The sequence below is a fragment of the Coloeus monedula genome (assembly GCF_965178545.1).
Source record: "Coloeus monedula genome assembly, chromosome: 1".
Taxonomy (NCBI): domain Eukaryota; kingdom Metazoa; phylum Chordata; class Aves; order Passeriformes; family Corvidae; genus Coloeus; species Coloeus monedula.
In genome coordinates this window covers 76,675,557-76,692,723 of record NC_138781.1, presented here as the reverse complement: position 1 = coordinate 76,692,723, position 17,167 = coordinate 76,675,557, and positions in this window count along the sequence as shown.

The window sequence follows — 17,167 nt, the reverse complement described above, 5'->3', positions numbered from 1 at the left end:
TTTGGGTCCCGCAGACACTTTAAGCTTTGAAAGAAAGGGACTGAGCACAGAAATAACTTAGAGGTAAAACTCACTTGGGTAGGGAAGAGGGATTTTAATTTGTTTTTTTAGTAGCAAAAAATGGGGTCTGTTAAATGAATGCAGTTATGCTGCGAATAAGGGAACAGTGAGTTGAATATAATTCCAAGCCACATAGCAGACAACGTGCATCCCACAGAGGAAAGTGGTAACATTGAAGGGCTACAGCATTTTTATCCTACCTAGCAATTATCTGGTTTTGGGCTTCATGTCATTAATTTCTCTTTCCACATCTCACCCCTAGTCTCAGACAATGGATAAGAACTCAAAGCAAATTCTCTCTCCTTTGACCACATAATTTTCTTCACAAGCATTATACAGGATAAAGGATAAATAGAATTAATCAGAGATAATATCAGAACACTGGAAACAGAAACACCATTTTCATGCCTGGTTTTCTTCCTCAAACAGTGTGGCAGCAACTTGGCAGAATACAGTGAGGGCAGGAGGCAAGGAAGGGACTTGTGCCCCCATGTTTGCGGCATGTTGGCCTCTTGCTGGATAGGTGAGCTGCCAAAGGTTGATCACACAGAGCAGAAGTGCAAATGACTACGCAGTTGCAACCCTACTGCACTAATGAGAACCCAAACACCACCTCGCCTGGAAACCTGCAATTATTGCTGCTGGATCAAGCCCCAGAATTGCTGCTGACACAATATACTTTAAATTACATGTTTATGTTCCAGGAAATGGCTCCTCTGGAGAAAACACCGAACTGACCTTCAGACCATAAACCCATGTCCTCTTGCCCTGAGTAGTGATGGAATTGATCCCCAGAAGCCTTTTTAATCTTCCTGTTCATCTCACATTTTAGTCTTTCTCCTTTTGAGAGCTATGGGATAACAAACAGTAGTTGGAGAAGATTGGAGGTGAGACTGCTGGTAAATAACTCTGATTTTTAAGAAATTAGTTTTTAAGAAAAAAAGAAAAACTCCAGTGAGAAGGGACAGCTCACCTTTCTGTTTTTCTCCTCTACTGAAGGAAAACCATAGCAGTCTCAGTCTTGGACATCCTAAGACAATAAGAATCATATCAGCTCTGTTGCGCGCAGTGCTGCTTCACCAGTAGAATCAGTTTTTCCTGAGCCCTGGAGTAGACAAATCCCTTCCTTGTCCTTTCCTTAATTTTCCTCATGCCTGACATGAGATTATTCTCTTATGCTTCTTCTTCCTTTATGTCTCATTGTCTTGTCAAATCAACGTGACAGGTGCAATATTTAACTTAAGTCACCAGTATCAATTTTGTTTATTGTGCCTAATGTTAAAGTGCTTATTTGTGGTTTTTTTCCAGGCTCAAGTTTCCATTCCTAGGGGTTGGTTAGGAAAAAAATAAGTTGTTTATTCTTTTTCTTTATGAAGAATTTGAAATCTACTTGATTCTTAAGGGAAGCATACCTTCACATAAATATAGCACTTTTCTTCTTCTAACCTCCTAATACTTTTGGAATTATGTATTAATTTTGTCTCTCACACTGATTTTGAGCAGTAAAATCAAGAAAAAAAAGATGAGATTCTTGAATTTAGAGAACATATTTGTGGTAAAACTAGAAAAAAAAAAACAAACCACCAGACATATTAAAGCTTCTTTTGTTATCCCAGTTGCTAAATCCATACCAGTATTCACTGGGAGCAAAAGTTGGTTAAATCTGAAAAATGTAAGCAGCAGTGATATACATGGAATCACCATAAGAATGGCACGCATAGTTAGCTTGGAGTACTGTCCTAGCTAATTAGGCTTCCCTCTCATTTGGGCTAACTAGCTTGCACACTAAATTGATGTTCCTAAGGTATTTTCAGCCAACTTTCCAAGCCAATTTGGAGAATTCTGCACCATGATATGTTGCACAACTTAAGTACTGCTTGCAACACCAAGGTATATAGCCAGATACCGCCTCCTTGCTCTTTTACTTTGGACATCAACATATAGCCCTTTGGGGGGTTTTTGAAAACCTGTACTTGGAAATGCAGCAGAAAATCAATGGAACCGCCTGTTTGCCTGTCTCTATGGACAGAGCCTTACACAAGGTGTGCTACTAAAATGTAAATAATAAATAAGGTTCTTTCCCTGTGGACTCAGTTGTATGATCTACTAATGTAGAAGTGGTTTAAGGATGCCTTTGTCATGTATGTTGCTTAAAAATTAAGAAAGATATGTGACATACATATAAAGACTAATGTCATGGGTTAGCAAGCATAGTCTCAGAAGTGATGTTCTTGCAAAGGGGTGCTTACAGCTTCCTCTGTGACCTGACAGAACCTATCAGCTGGCCAGTTTGAATATGGACAATTCTCTAAGCCACTTAAAGTTGTGACCGCCTCTGTGATCCACACTTAAGAATAGGAAACTCCGAGGCAGAGCCTCCCTCTCTCATTTCCAGTGCTGGGACAGGTGGCAGTGGGCCCTGTGCGGGGGCCCTGCTCGGGCCAGGCCAGGCCAGGCCACGGCCATCCTGGAGCCGATGGGCCCTGTTCCACCTGTGGAACCCCCCCACAGCCCTGCTCTGTGCAGACAGAGCGGCTCGGCTCCCCCCCCCCACCTCCACTTCGGCCAAGGCCAAGATTTCAGCTAAAGCTGCACCACTGTCCAGCAGAGGTCAGGTGACCCACAGCGATAAGCAACATTCCAGCTGCAAGGCCTGGGTGAGATTAACCCTTTTAGTGCTGTGAAGAGCTGAAAACCTGAGGGAAGAGAAAGAGGAGATGCTTAAAGCTGAAATTCTGTTGTAAAGCTATGATATATCAGAATACCTGTTGTAATTTTATGAAGGCATGGGGGGTGGAGCATTCAACTTGTGAACAAAAGCACCTGTGCTGAGATAGGCAGATGCTGACGCAGCTGTAATTTCATGGGAAGTTTGAACAGGGAGAGATGGAAGTGATGAGGACTTTTGCTCCACACGGGAAAGGAGAAAACCTCAATTCCTAGAGGTGGTCCCAGAGATAGTCCTAGAGATGAAGATGAGGAAGACCCTTTGCTCGCAGGGAAGGAGGAGGGCCTCTGTTCTTAGAGATGAAATGCTCCCAGAGATGGGTGAAGAGAACTTTTGTTTCTGAACCGCTCAACCTTAAAATTGTACCCCAAAAAACTTCAAGAGTGGACCCTCGAAAGCAGCTGTGGGAAAAGCTGCAAGTTGTGGGAAGGGACTCACATGCGAACAGACAACCAGCCCGGGCAGCTGTCTCGTGATAATATGTTCATAGCATGGGCAAGAGAGACTCCTCTTCCTAAATGGACTGAACAAGGTTATTATGGAAGTGGTAAACAGACTGAACATCTTAAGGGTTGTCTTTTTACATTGTCACTTGGAGAAGGGAGAAAGGTGGGGGAGGAGAAGAGTTCTGAAGGTGTGGTATGATTTTTTTTTTCTTCTTTTAGGTCTGTTAATAAACTTCTTTATATTCTCTCAAGTTTGGTGCCTGCTTTGCATTTCTCCTAATTCTTATCTCACAGCAGATAAACAGTAATGAGTATTTTGGACCAAACCACTACAGCTGTCTTGAAAGGCAAAATTGCAGTTCAAATTTAATCTTAGCCAATACTGGAAGTTTTTGGTTTGGACCTGAATTTAGCTTTGTCATCAAGTTAACAAGTATCTTTAAAATGCTCAAAGGAAGAGTTGTATCAGAAAAGAGAAAAAAAAAAGACTACAATAAGCACACAAAAGTGGATATCAATAAAAGTATGTCTGTATGTGTGTATATGAACATACATACATTTATACGTGTGTATATAAACTATAGGTAGTATCAGTAAAACTGAACTACAAATTGCAGTCTTGGCCTGTGTGACCCCTGATAGGGACATTCTGTCCAGCTGAATGAACGCTGCAGCAAAAAAAAGCAGTCTTACAGCTCTCCAATCACTTCCCTAACACCTGCTTACGTACAGCCCTAAGGGAAGTGAAATCTTTACAGACTGTCTATATGAGTAGAAAGAAGGTGACTGGTTCAGTTGTGCTTTGATTATTTTGTAGAAGATATTTCTTGGAGTAGTTGACAAAATTTTGGAAGGGTAAATGGGAAGATTCATTTAGACCAAGAAAAATTTCTTTAAAGAAGACAAAAATTAAATTCCCCTACCACAAAAAGAAAATATAGGCACAAAAAAATGTTTAAAAAATGCAGAAGCAGAAACACATTCAAAAGGACTTTCTTCTAAAAAATTACTTTTGAAAGTTTCTTGCTGCTCTGATAAGTATTTTTATCTTTTATCTATAGTATTTTTATCTCTTTTCCTGGTACCAGTTGTTAAGGTTTATCAAAGAAAAAAGCGGACTGCTCTTGACATCAGAAGGGGTGAAGTCCAACTCTAAATTGTTGCCTAAATTTCAGTGAAATCTTTGGCAGAGGGAACTGTATTCAATTCATAGTACATAATCTATACAGAATAAGTTAACTTGCAAAAGTATTCAGGGGGTTCTTTTGAATTCCTGTTTCCTGCTAGTGTTCTTTAAAATGCCAGGTAATGTTGTGGAAACCAATACCACTGTTTCACTGAAGCTCTAAGCAATGTTTTATTTCTCGTCTTTCAGTTTTAATGAGGGCGTGCTGCTTGCTGCTAATAGAGCTGAGCAAACAATCTATGTACATTTTATTCAATTACTTTAGCTCTTTTTCTTCTTATGGTAATTACCTATGAGCGGACAATGATTGCTACCATTTGTTTGTTCCTCCCAACTACTTGCTGATTATTCTGCACAAGCAACTTGTAGCCTGTGTTACTGCAAACTGACTGCTTGCAAGTGCTCCTTTGGGTATTGGTGTTTGGTTGCCTAAAGCCAAGTACTTGCTTCTTTTCCGTGATTGGATGATCTACTTTGTCACAAAACGCACTCTATTTAATAAATTTATAGCTTCATTCTGCAATATGCTCTCTAGACCTACAATGTGGAGCTACATCATGGTGATGGGAACCTACATATTAAATACAATCTGTCTCATGGAAAAACAAATCCTGATAAATATAGTTATTCCAAAGTTGATATACCACTCTCTGTGCAGGCATTTACTTAATTTTGTTGTTGGCATTAACAATTAGAAGTGTTTCTTTCACCCAGGTTGCTGTCAAGACAATTTCAATTGTCATTAGGGACTGCAAATTAATTCTTAATAAGACATTTAGAATTTGTCATTGTTTCTTTACTGGACTGTAATGTTTTTTTTAGTCCCTGGGTTCACTTTACATGGCAAGTGCAATGGACAAACAACTGTGATTTGCATCAAAGCAAATACATTTCTAAAAGTCATTTCAGGGCTGCTATCATAGTAAATCTCTTCCCAGCCTTCTACTTATGGTAAACAATTTAATTTTTTTAATATCTATATGATTAACAGTTGTGCAGGGCCTTTTGTGAAACAACATTCTGAACCAGAGAAAGCTAATCTATCCCAAAATCACTAACTCATTTTTAAATTACTTTGAGACTGAGTCATAGCTGAAATAAATTTAAGGCAATCTGCAAGATTTGGATCCTTAGGAGAGCATCTTATGCAGTCCGGCAGAACTGTGTATCAGTTGCCACTGTCAAGGTCACTTCTTTAGAGTCAGCACCATTTCAAACAGGTGGCTGTTGATCTTTTCTGGTAATACAGCATATAATTCCACATAGATGTTTAATCTAATCTACCATGAAATCACAGAAGTAATTAAGCCATAGACTTGAATCTTTTTCTCAGAGTTCATTTTTGCTGGTCAAATCTGGCTATTGGCAGGAAACATTTATTTCAGTTCACCTCAGTTTCTTGTGTTTCTCATTATTTCATTAGCCTCCTACCTAGGATTAAGGTTCCTATTTTGCTTCACAGCAGATTAAGAGGTCTGTTAGTAATGGACTGTGCTGACTGTCAGAAGATAAGGGAGGGAACAAGGGGAGTTTCTGATGAGTGGTTTGTGGGGCTGGGATTCATGCAACAGAAGCAAATCTAACAAGATACAGAAATTACAAAATTAACAGACAGACAATGATGCAAGACAACTGTAACCCAAAATTCTTTTACAAGAGTCTGTCAGCTAAGCAAGACCATTTGAAACAATCTCTCCTGCCATAACATTTAAGCAAAAGACAGTAAGCTAAATAAATATCTTACAACTTTTTGCATTTAGTACTTGCCATGTTTTCTACTTGAGACCCAAGGAGCTCTTTAAGCCCAGATTTGGTTTTTGTTTCCAGGCCTAAACCTCTCCTATACTGTAACAGTGACTAGAGCATTTACCTTCAGACTTTAGTTTCTCCAGCTGTAAAAATTATGTTTGTCTTTTTTATTTTAAGGTTCTTGTAGACTAATGAATGAAACTATTCATAAGTCACTGACTTTTGTCTACTATTTGACATCCATCTGGACATTCTGCCTGTAGCATACCTCTGGAGATTGAACAGATTGTCCTATTTCATTTAAGTAAATGAAAGGGGTTAGGCCAGATCTTGATATTAATTTTCTGCTGTGTTATCTTGAGGTAGAAGGCATATATTTGAAGTTTTATGACATAGGAATTTGGATGTTTGAATTATCCATAATAGGAAGAGATTCATAGTATCTGGGATCATCTAAGTAAAACATGAATGCGAAGATCACTTAAGGGGTTCTTTGTGGTTTTAAAAGCTGAACCAAATATTCCCTCCCTGGAAAGATGGCATCTTGGTCATACATTAAACACCAGCAGCAGTCCAATCAGATTGTCCTTTACCTGATGGATACTAGTGAAAAAGAATGAGAAGCTAATGTTGAGCCCTGCAGTCTTGTCATTGAAAGAAACAGATACAAACAGAGCCAGCATTTCTGAAGCAACTTTTAGGTCTTGGTCTCACTAGATTTTAGATGGAAACTTGCCGTGTCTTGGATTTCATTGTCTCTATTACCAGAGATTTTCAGTAGCCAGATGGTCAGAGAAAATGTAAAGTTGCATGTTCACTTTTTAAAGCTTAGTGTATGTGGAAAAAGATACTGTTACTTACACATTACCTTTGAAGTGGAGATAATGTCCAATGACACAAGACCAAAACATGTCTTATTATGCATTATGCTTTGCTGTTACACTCATTATTGCTATACTAATTCTTCCCAGGAAGGATTTGATTTTCTTTCCAGATGCTGTAAATTGAACTGGATTGTTGCAGTCAAGGGCTGATTTTTCAGGTTTGTTATTAATTGTTTTTAACTCTATCAAGCACCAACTTCCCAGAAATACTAAGAGCCTCCTGAAATACAATTCAGCTGACAAATCAAATGAACCTGGGCTGTAATGTAAGTAAAAAATGTAAGGAGTCATAATATCTTTAGAAAGATAAAAATATAAAGCTCAATAAACAAATTGTACATATCTCAATAACCATAAATATTGACTTAAATTGTCTAAGTAATGCTATAGTGGAGAGTTGGGTATGACTATCTCCTACTTTTGACCTTTTAAGACAGTTAAGGTTAGATCAATTGTACCTGTTTATTATGCTTAGGTATTCCCTATCCTGAGACAAGGACAAAAAAATGCTTAAGAGCTGAATGCCTATAATGCCCCTAACTCTTAGGAAACTAGCTGAACTTTTTAAAATTAATCTCAGAATTCTTTTTGTGTTTAACTGCCTTCATTACTTTTAACTGAAATCAATTTGTAAACACCGTTTCTCCAAGAAAGTTTGGAGGGTTTTTTACTATATGTATTTATGTATGGTATGTATGTGGGAACATTATCTAATTTCTGCAGAAAAAGACTTGAGTATGTAAGAAAAGGTTTTGGTTTATTTTTCATCCAGAACTGTTAAACATTTTTTTTATAAAATACTGAAATATATCATGTGAGTTATATTTCAAGTTTACTGCAGACCTGAAGAGGTGGAATACTTAAGTAGATACAGACCATTCATGAGACTCTTGTGATAATTGCAAAATATGCCCTTCCTTTCCAAGGAAGGGGGGAAATAGAATTATGGAGTGGAAAGTGACATGCAACTAAAAAACCTTCTAAAAAACCCACTCACATGAATTTTCTTTATACTTTGCCAAGACATGCAAGGCACAACTCCTGTGAAATTCTACAGCTCATCATAATTTAAGACACAACAGTTTTGATAACGTGGTAAGTCATGTACTGAAAGTTCAAGGTTATGGAAGGGCTGCTTATGAAATGCAATGGCTTTCATTTACAAGAAATACTTACACAAAGATGTATCAACTAGGCATTGTCCATGAGTATAGTGAAGATGCAAGAAAAACACAATTCTGTTTTTTTCACCTGAGGGTGAAATTTTTTTCATTTTAACTCAAGAATGACAGCTGAGTATAACATGAAACCAGAGGCACTCATCTAAAGTCTATTCAAGCCAACATAAAGATCTATACAGATCTCAGCTGTGCTTCCCTTGAAGTCAGTAGTAAAGGTCCCAGTGGTACAGGCTTGTTGTCAAATCATTTACCTTTAAAACAAATGTGGTGCAAGGAAAAAAGAGTACATTAAAAAAAAAAAAAGTGACAGGTGTTTTCAAAACTGAATGGGGCAGCATTGCACTGTCAGTTAAAAAGACACTCAACAGCAAGCGATCCTAGCCACTAATTTCTCTGTTCCAGGTGGTTTTAAGTATGGTGAGGTATCGGAGTCAACAACAGATTGTTTTCTTATGAACAAAACAATTGAACAGGTTTTATGGAGGAATTCTATAGATCCAAATATTGAGCCTTAATGCAGCAAAACCACTTATTCCTTTTTTGCCACCTCCCCCAAGCAAACTTAAATTAAAATTATAAAGGACAAAACACTGTTTTAAAGCTATAAAGTCCTGACATATAACAGTAATAGCATAGCCCTGACTCTAAGCATGGCTACAATCCTCACAGGGCACAGCTGTAGTACACTGTGGATATCTGCTGAGTCTTCACTACCTATACCTTCAGCTAATTATCTCATGAGATATATTTACTTACCATTGTTATTATTTTTATGCATATTCCACTGCTGTTGCTTCTTCTAGCAGCATGGCTTGTGGTTCAGCCACACTGGGAATCTGTCCGGGATGAAATCTTACGCTGCACTTGAACAACCAGATGGGATCTCATTTAGTCATGCATTATAAGGCTTACTGAGTATGCCTTGCTTTTTTTCTGAGCAGGGCACTAAGGAAAAGTTCAGACAACTTTCTTAATCTTCCATTCAGAACAGTTTCCCCTATTGTACTTAGATTTTAATTGGAAAAGGGCCTAGTTAATGCTGCCTCTCTACGTCTTCTGACAAGATGCAGGTGCTGAAGGTCAGATTGGGACCTCATTTTGTTCTAAGTTACGTTACTGAGTGCTAAAAACCCCACTCTATTTGTTTCCACCTATCAGGAGTAGAACTGATATTGCATTACTTGCCTGCCAACAGAGTAATCATGAGAACTACGGGATGGCCATGCCCGAGACGAAGGGCAGGAACAAGGTGCATGAAGGGGTTCTAACAGTCAGTTGTTTGAGGTGGATGAGCTCTTTCTACTTGTCAGTTTTATTAGCTCTCCTGACAACAGCAACAACAACAATGGCTACCAAAGACATAATACTTACAGAACATCATCTCCTTTGAAGGGATACAAGCCTAACCCTGACAGCAGATCACCTAAGATATATCTCTCAGACATGGGTTGAACCACCTTCAGAAATGAATCACAACAAGCATCTGTCCCTACAGATACAGCAACAGGCAAAAGGAAAACTTCCTAATTTTCTAGGATTTTCTAGGAAGTTATGGTGTTTGGGTGCATTCAATATTCTGAATGGATTGCTAATAACTTTCTTGGAGTTATTTATCAGCATACTCGGTACTTTAAATCTGTGCTGCTTTTACCAGCTACACTTCTAAGTGAGGTCTTTGGGTAGTATAAACTGCATAGCTCCAGTAAAATCTATGAAATTGCAATGCTTTACATGAACTGAGAGTTTGATAGCTGTGAGCTATAAAAGAAATTTAAGTTCTCTAACAGAATTGGCTTCACTCTTAGATTTCAGTTTTTGCAGTGAAAAGAGTCTTATTATGAATTCAGGTTTGGCTCACAGCATGTATTTTATATTCCTCACTTAAATTTGCGGTTCCAATTAATATGTCTTCTGGGTAGCTCATTTGATGGTAAATCTGTGCCCGGTTTTCACCTGTATCCATAAACCAATGCTAAAAACAATAATACACTTCTTTTTCTGCCACAAAAGGCATTTTGTCTCCTTGTATATGCTAACAAGCCTCATGATTACCTTGAAGTCTGTGATGGAAAGAAAAACACAGATACGTTTCTAAACTCAAGGAAGCTGAATTAATTCCAATTTTAGCACAACTGACCTTTGGGGTTTAAGAGAAAGAAACTCTTGATTTCTTTTTTTTTTTTTACCTTTGGAAAATGATCACTGATCACTGATCCTAAGCTGGTTGAAGTAGAAGAAAAGTCCTCCATTGATTACAATAGATTTGGGTCATTCTTCAAAGACTTAAGCACTTAATTCTGAAAATAAGGAGTACATGTATTCAGATAAATTGTCTATGTAAGTTTTGACAAAAAAGAGCAAGACATTTCAGCAAAATAAGTCAGCCAATGCATTGTACTTGACAGGTCTTCATATTGCAAATGCTCTTTAGCTACACAGTCCAGAGAAGTATGCAGCTCCAGAAATACTATGCATCGGATAGGGGAAGGTGAAAACACATGGATGGGTTTCACTATCTGCCCCAACAGACAGATAGTTCTACTCATTCCATCTGCTCCTCATTTTAAGTGCTGTTAGAAATTGTAATCACTGTGATCACTATATAATTTACCACACTTTACAAAATATTTAAAACATCCTGTGCCTCCTCATAAATAAACAGTCCCCAGTTCACAGCTGTTTTGGCAAAGTTTTCTCCAAAATGTCCTATATCATATTTCTTTTTCTCCAGTGTTTCTTTCATAAAGCAGTGAAAAGTATTGCTTGTGATGGGCATGAAGTTAACTATCAGATGTCTTTAGCTCTGTGGCAAAGGAGTTGGACATTTTCTCTGATGTTTTTCTTGCCTTCAAGAGGATTTTAAAAGGTGATTTCTTAAGGTAGTCTGAGAGTCTTTGGCACTCATCTCCTTTTAAATTTATAATAGATAACTAAAGCCTGTAAGGTCTTCCAAGAATTCTCACTCTTAATTTTTAATGCAGATTTGTTTTCAACAAGTGTAAGTATGGACTTGTTTTATTCTTTGCTGAGCTCAATTCCAATTCTCCCCAGACAGTCTAAAGAAATAACATGTTAAAAAAAAAAATGAAAAAACTTTAGTGAACCATTAAATTTTGACATATTCAAATAGAATATTCAATCCTAAAGCTGGAAACTTAAATTATTCATTCCGATTATAAGAATAATAATAGGGACAGCTGCCAATAATTTTGTAACTTCCATGATAATCTTGAGCCACCCCTGAGCATAGTGAAAACTGTTTGACCCTCCACAGGGGTACTGATTTTCTTAATTTGAAGACAGACTAAATAGAATGGAAAAGAAATAGATCTGAAATTCCCAATTATATAATTTAAATTTAAGATGACAACTGACTCCTATAAACTACAGGACTAATTAAATAGCTATTAATTTTCTTTGTTCTAGCACAACTCAAACCATGAGTGCAAACCTCTCTGATGTACAATATGGGACAGACTTGTACAGATGAAGGTCTGCACAAACTGGAGAATAAAGCTTGTAGAAGTGGAGATATCTGCTCATTTTACCCATTACAATAACAAAGCGGAACACTACTCAAAGTTTATACTGTGAAAGAAGTTCACATACAGCACAGTTCCTTTGTATGTTTTATATCAGTGATGTTATTCAGTTGGACACTGAGACTCACACTAAGTTTAAACAAGGTCTTTTCCTTTCCAAAATTGGCTTTTTGGTAAGCTTTCTCTCTTCTGCTCACCTGTCATCTTTTTTGCTTTTGTCTATTCTGTGTTTATACATTGTTTCTTTTTATTCCTTTCTGCCTTTATCTCTGCAAACTTTTGACTTGGAGACATCTTAATCTCTGACTTTTCTTTATACAAAGCCATTGAACATTACCTAAAATGGCAATGTTACCTTTAAAGGAAGTAAACTAAAACCTAAGAGTATAGAAAGTCACGGAGTATAGACATGTTAAAGAAACTGAGGATTTGCAAATACTTTTTTTCATTCTTATGTGCTCATGCAGTAGAAAAAGTTTACATTGCTGAATGTCACAGATATATCCTTTGCACCAGCAAATGTCTTAATTACACAACTTTATACATTTGAATTAAAAGCTGCAGAGGTAAACTTTCAAAACATCAGTTTGTAAGTCCATCCCTCTTATTATTGAACCAAGCAGGAGTGGTGAAAAAGACCTTTCAGGACTGATGCTATCTTCCTTCATGGGAAACCAGAGATTTCTTCCATCTATCTAGAGTCTTACATGTCTTAAATTTTGCAGCTCTATTAGGCCCCATCATAAGGATTTTCTCCTATTAAGTTCCTTCATTTTACCCAGCTAGTAACAGCCATGTAATATGTGTGATTTCTTTTGTTATATTGAAATCTTTCCATAAACAAAGTTGGAATTGCTCTATGAAATGATGAAATAAGGAAAAACAGCTTGATGTCTTCTTTCTTGCTCATCCTACCATTTCAATATTAAAATTATTGAATTGGCCCTAACTTGGTGTAATTAGTAAAGACAACTTGAACCTGGTAAAGCTGGAGGTCCTGTTTAGGAGGCTGGTCTACAGTCATTACAGAGAATGTTCTTCTGTTGCTGTATGAGAATATTGGGTCACATGCATTTCAATTTCCCCAGAAAAAATTCCAAAGGCTTTATTTTTGCTTCAGCTATAAAATACATGATTGGGTTTGTTTGTTTGCATTTTGTTGGCAATAGCTTTTCTCCTGGTTTTCCTGTAATAATAGTGGGAATTTGTTTTGTCCTTCATCCGAGGTATTCACAATGCTTCACTGCTGTTCAGTATGGTTTATGGCGTTAAAGCTAATGGTATGCCTTTAACAGACTGGAGTCACAATTGCTTTGGAGCTCATAAGAACGTGTGTACCAGGGAAGTAGGTAAAACACTACTTTTCTGAAGTAGTAGCATTTAGTAGACTTTATATCTTATTCCTGGCACAAAAAAATAATATGCAATAACATGCAAAGCAGTAACAAACCAAGTCCCACATCTCTGGGTGGACATAGTTGTATAAAATAAAAACATTCTCTCACTTTCTTTCTCATGCACAGGCAGAGCAAGATGTCTTAAAAACTGATCTACCAGTACTTACCCTCAATGGATTCCCTAGATACTCTATACCTTAGAAACTTCTCATATTGATATAAAACATACTTATCTGGAGTGGAATTTTAAGCAAGCAGAAGAAATTTAATGGTGGAGCATTTATGCCAAGGCCACTACAATAATACAGGGTTTTACACTCTTATAGAGGATAAGCAGGATGTTACATGTGAGAAAGCCCTTACCCTGTTTTGACTTGAAACTTTCCTGCTGATTTACATCTGTGCAAAGCATGTTGCTTTTCTGAAGTTGTTATTAGTCACTGATGAAAGCAAACAAAGATTTAAATTTAAGTTAGTGCTTATCTGACTTGGCTCCTGTAGGCAGTCTGTAGCTTCTAAGTGGGTTAAGTTAAAACTTTGCTGGCAAGTCATTTACTAAACTTGGTTCAACAGATATAAATAATTACTGAATATTTTCCTTTAATGTCCTTCAGTAGAATTGAACAGGTGCCTAGTTTTACTATTTATGCCTGATGCCATCAGAGTAAATTGAGGATAGAGAAAGGATGACAAAAAAAAGTGGAATTTTAAGGGATTGCCCCCCAAAGAAAGCTGTACAACGCTTTTGGTAGAGTCCCATATTGGCCTCCGTTCTATAAACTTGAGAGTAAAATCCTGTTTTCCCAACTTTTTAGGAAAAATTTGTACTGATTTCCTCTGAGCAAAGCATGGTCTCTCCCACCATCCTCCTACCCTCAAGTTATGGGTTTAAGCAAAACATAAATCATTGCTCTTATTTTTCCAGATCCCAGTCAGGATTATTCCCCCCACTATCCTATGCCATTAGGAGTGCTGTAAGAGAAGAAACAATTCCCACTTGTGTTTTCATATTTATCCAGCAAACCCTCCTGAGCTACATCCTTGCATATACTATGAAGTCAGGCATTTGTCTTTTCCACAGGACACTTGCCTTGCTGGTGGCTAAGGACATTATAAAACGCAAGGCATTTCAAGCTGTGCTATTTCTACTTCCTTCTGGGAGCCATTTTTCTGCAGATAATCTGGTTTTTATACCTTATATTATATTCTAATAAAGTTTACATGTATCACAATGCTGAAAACATTATCTTTAAATAGATACAAGATGTGTTTCTGTAGAGAAGCTCATTTAAGCACCTGCATAGTAGATAATATGCTACCAATTTCTACACCTGAAAATAAAAAGTAGACTTGACAAACTTAGTAAAAAATAGCAGTGATAGTAATGATGAGTAGGTCAGATTTGCACATTATTAACCTCAAGAGTGCTTTATTAAACAGGCAAATATTTTAGCAACTTTATTAGCTGGATTAATTCTTGAGTAGGTCAAAATTAGGGCTTCTGTTAATAGGCTTTGGAGTAGATATTTTGAGGATATTATTGCAAGGGTTTTGAAGCAAAATATTGTTGTGATATGTCAGGCCTCTGCACCCAGATTTGGGAATTTACACCGAAGAAAAAAACATCAGTAAAACAGAGTCCTGTTCTGCAATGGGGAAACTGCACGTTTAGTACTTGCAGTCCTGAAATTAGAGCTAGATATCTGCAATTAAAAAGAAAGATATTTCATATGATTATAGTTAGAATCTTTGTCAATTGGTAATTTAAATAAATATTAATAAATTTGGTTGTGAGTGTTTATGAAAAGTGACTCATTGCACCAGAGAAATTGAAAAATGTGTGATTTATCTGATCAGTCATAACTAACCAACACCTAAAAGCTGAATACTGCAGATTTAATATCAACATCAATCTTTTCATCAGAAACCTAATGGAAACAAACAAACAAAAGCAGGAAAAATATGCTGGGCGAATTCTGATAGTAAACACGAGGGCACTTTGAATTGTCATGAGTATTCAGTAAGTAAAACCTGGCTAAAGCATTTATCCCATTCTTTTCAAAGTACATTTAACTTCAGCTTTGCAGACCTGCTCAAACACAAGAAGTTTGGGGTGTGTTTGGAGAAACATTACACTGAGGTTTTATTTCATGCAGAAATTAACTCTTTTCTAAGGAAAACTTCAAAACTGTGACATCTGGTATCTTATCCTTACAGGTTTTACAATAAATGAAAGGGGAAAAGAACTGTAGGGGATGCACAAGAGTCTGTAAAACTAAAAATAGTAGGCACTCTGCTACGATATCCTTGAATTTTTTTTCCCTTAGCACATGTCTCGAGTTTGTTTTCTCAGTCTTGCAGTAACACTTGCATCATCTTGATGCCTTCATTCTGATAGCTATGAGCCATGGAGAATAATTATTGGTGGAAGGTCCTCTAATTCTTTATAGTCATAGCCTATAGTCCTTTGCACATTCAGTACAAAATCATGCTAAAATGCCTGAATTTAACTATCCAGTCTTACCCTCACAAATTGCTGAAAAAAATTGATAAAATAAAGTTTTCTTTACAGTTGAATCTTGTCCATTTTCTGTAATGCCTTCAATTAAACATCTAGTCCACCAGCCAATGGTGGCAAGTATCTTGGAATATACACCACTTTTTTTGCAATGGAAGTATTCCTCCCTGTACAGTTGTGTACTAAACATAGCTGAGTTGCAGTTTATACAGAAAATGTTCATAGTTAATCAGGCTACAAGGAGATTATTTAGGGTGTCCTTTCTTTTTTTCCTTTTTTTCCTATCTATTAGTATACAATTATGCCAATCATTAAAATACTGCCCTGATGAACTTGTCCTAAAGAAACAAAACTCAGCAAGACAGGCCCTCCTAATAAGTTGCTCAAATAGCTTCTATCTATTCAATCTCTCTCAGTGCCAGTAGAAACCAGAAATATTTTAATTTATTTTGAAGCTGTTGAACCAAAAAGATATTAGCTGTGGGGCTGTTCTTGAAAATTGCTGAGCACCTCTGGGAGACATTCTGTATTTCAAACTCTCATCATACCACTGGGAACTGAGAATGCTGAACTGAAGAGAAAAATAAGGCAAAATAGTTTCTGCAAATATTTGCCCACATTTTAAATAAAATTAGTTTTGCTTTGTTTCCACCTTATTCTATATTCAAGCTTGATGAGCATTGGCACTATATTAGCAAAAGCGAAGGATAGTATTTATGTTTGCAATACTAACATGATCATTCAGTTAGTGAGGGAGCAGAAAAACGATACACCCAGCCACCTAGATTTGTTGGCACAGATGATTTGCTCACAGTGCCGCTGGTAATAATTCAAACTCTGTGCTGGATCCTTGCTAGGGATAGACCTGAGGGATTTTGGTTTTGCTCTGCGTTAGATGTTGCTTAATAGAATTCACAGAGCAAACGATCATGCAAGGGTGGTAACACAAAGATGGTAATAAGCTCTCATTTATTTATCAGGATGATTCAGTAGGGAAAGTATTCAAACTTTAAAAAACAGATGCTTTAATTACTGTAGCACCACTATTTTCTATCTTGCTTCAATTTCCCAATCTGGAAAATGAACATTTTTCCTGTTTCTCAATAAAGCTCTTCACGATCTAGGAGCATCTTCCTATGTGTAAAAGAAGATCATATTTTAATTATAGATTTAATATTAAAATTTCTGCATCTTCGACCTGCTTGGTCAGATCCACACCAGACTTTTGTATTGGGTCTAAGGATAATATGACATGAATAAAAAAGAAATGATAGATTAAAAAAAAAAGTAAAACACCAAAAAACAAACAAACAAAAAATCCACAACACCTTAGCAATGAAGGCATTAGGGAAATATAAATTGTCAAAATATAGGAATTTTGTATGCTAGTTTACTAAGCTAATAAAATTAATTACAATAGCAAAATAGGATACTGTTGCACTTTATTAGTTTTCTCTGTTTCTGAATTTCGAATTC